Raw genomic sequence first — 2,839 nt, 5'->3', positions numbered from 1 at the left:
GCAATTTTGCTGACAATACAAAGCTGGCAGGAGTGGCTGACACACCAGAAGGCTGTGCTGCCATCCAGCGAGACCTGGACACGCTGGAGAGCTGGGCACAGAGAAAGCTAATGAAATTCAATAAGGGCAAGTGTTAAGTACTGCATCTGGGGAAAAACAACCCCATGTATCATTACAGGTTGGAGGCTGACTTGTTGGAGAGCAGCTCTGGGGAAAAGGACCTGGGAGTCCTGGTGGACAGCAGGTTGGCCATGAGCCAACCATGTGCCCTTGGGACCAAGAAGGCCAATGGCCTCCTGGGATGCATTAAGAAGAGTGCAGCCAGCAGGTTGAGGGAGGTTCTCCTCCCCCTCTATTCTGCCCTGGTGAGGACTCATCTGGAGTAGTGTGTCCAGTTCAAGAAGGACAAGGAACTACTGGAGAGAGTCCAGCACGGGGCCACTAAGATGATTAGTGGACTGGAGCATCTACCATATGAGGAAAGGCTGAGGGAGCTGGGTCTGTTTAGCTTGCAGAAGAGGAGGTGGAGAGTGGAATCTCACAAATGCTTACAAATATTTAAAGGGCAGCTGTCAGAAGGATGGAGCCAGACTCTTCTCAGAGGTGTCCAGTGACAGGACAAGGGGCAACGGTCACAAACTGGAAAATAGAAGGTTCAACCTAAACATAAGGAAATAATTCTTCACAGTGAGAGTAAGAGAGAACTGGAACAGGCTGCCCAGAGTGGTTGTGGAGTCTCTGTCTGTGGAGACATTCAAAACCCACCTGGACATGTTCCTGTGTGATCTACTCTAGGTGATCCTGCTTTGGCAGGGGGGTTGGACTAGATGATCTTCAGAGGTCCCATCCAACTCCTACCTTTCTGTGATTCTGTGAATTTCCTTACCACCTGTCTTTATGAGACTTTAAAACATATTCAAACATACATAAAGAAAATTTTGCAACTAGTTAAAATAAAACTGATATTCCTGAATACCTCTGTCAAATCATTAGATGATTAAGGGCGTGGAGCATCTCCCTTATGAGGAAAGGCTGAGGGAGCTGGGTCTCTTTAGCTTGGAGAAGAGGAGACTGAGGGGTGACCTAATTAATGTTTATAAATATGTTAAGGGAGAATGTCATGAGAATGGAGCCAGGCTCTTCTCAGCGATGCCCAATGGTAGGACAAGGGGCAATGGGTGTGAGCTGGAACACAGGAGGTTCCGCTTAAACTTGAGAAAAAACTTCTTTATGGTGAGGGTGACAGAGCCCTGGAACAGGCTGCCCAGGGAGGTTGTGGAGTCTCCTTCTCTGGAGACATTCAAGACCTGCCTGGTCACCTTCCTGTGCAATTTCGTTTAGCTTCCTGCTCCAGCAGGGGGGTTGGACTAGATGATCTTTTGAGGTCCCTTCCAATCCCCAACATTCTGTGATTCTGTGAGCATTGCCTAACTTTATTTTCACTAACCAGTTCAGCAAAGTTGTGTTTGGGGCTGGTTTGAGTTTACTAATTAAGTCATTTTGCATGATACATAAAAACTAAAAAGCGGTATATTTCTGTTCACACATCCTGAATGTACTGGCTAATTGTCATCCCTCCATAGTCAGCAAATGTGTCACTCATGCAGATACCTTGTTCCATTTCTATAGTTTATATTGCTGGGGTTTTTTGTAGCTGATTTTATCAGTGAGCAACTATCATCACAAACAGCCTTTCCTCAAGGTACGTTTCACGCTTCTGCTTGTATGTTGTGATTCCTTACCCAGAGAGGAACTGCAGCTACACTTAACTGGGTACCAGAAGCTATTCAGGACCAGCACTATGCCCAAACGTGTGAAGAATCTCTCCAAGTGGAACTGCAGAAGGGAACTTACATGTGTGAAACTCCGAGTTAAAACACAGCCAGAGCAGATGGACACATCCACTCACAAAAAGCTAATACAGTTATAAAAGGTTGCAAAGCCAGCATCTGATCATATTGAGGACCTTATCTTCAACTGCAGCTCTCATTGTCACAACCTAACTCTGTGCGTCAAGTAGGTGAAACAAGAGCTAAATGCCACCACAAATCAAAACGCACAGGGACTGTAGCGCATTTATGCCCAAGCCTATTTTGCTTGGGCATGAACAGACACAAGGATCAAAGCTGTGGAAAGCCAACTGGTAACACAGAGCCACTTTCCAGAATATAGAATTTTCTCATTTATTGGTTTAGCAATACTGCTTCCTCTTGATCGAACAGTGACTACAAATGAGCATTATAGTCAATCTCAGTAGAAGTTTCTGAAAGAAAAACCAACCAAACTGAAGTCTTGAGTAAAAACATGGGATTCACAGAGGTTTTGAACCTTCCCCTCAGCAGAATGCCTTACCTCCCATGGAGTTGCACTCTTTTCCCTCGAGTGCCTTTCCCTGCTGTAAGCCTGTGCAGCTGAGCTTCAGTGCCAATGCTTTGTAACATTTCTAAAGCCAAAAAAGAGCTAAGCTCTCAGCAGGGCAACCCACATGGCATCAGGACTCACAGTCTGTTGCAGTTCAGTTTCCTTTTTACTACACACAAATATACATAAAAGCTTTTACACTTTCACTTCATTTTGCACATTTTCTAGGTTTTGGAGGGTGTTTAACACCCATGTTATCAGTTTTGTACGTTGATATCATTATGTGTGTAAAAATAGCATTCCTGCTAGTCACTAAGATGACTAGTCAAATGCCAGGAATCTGCTCTGATATGGTATCTGACATCAGAATATATTATTTACACACTCCCTTTTCCTGATACCTGGAGTGTGTTAGCAGCTACAGCTTTCAGTGCAGAACCAGTTGTAGACTCACATCACCAGGGTGCACTGAAAAGGG

The sequence above is a fragment of the Antrostomus carolinensis genome, unplaced genomic scaffold, assembly GCF_000700745.2.
Source record: "Antrostomus carolinensis isolate BGI_N321 unplaced genomic scaffold, ASM70074v2 scaffold5135, whole genome shotgun sequence".
In the NCBI taxonomy this organism is placed as follows: domain Eukaryota; kingdom Metazoa; phylum Chordata; class Aves; order Caprimulgiformes; family Caprimulgidae; genus Antrostomus; species Antrostomus carolinensis.
Note: the sequence above shows the minus strand (reverse complement) of the source record.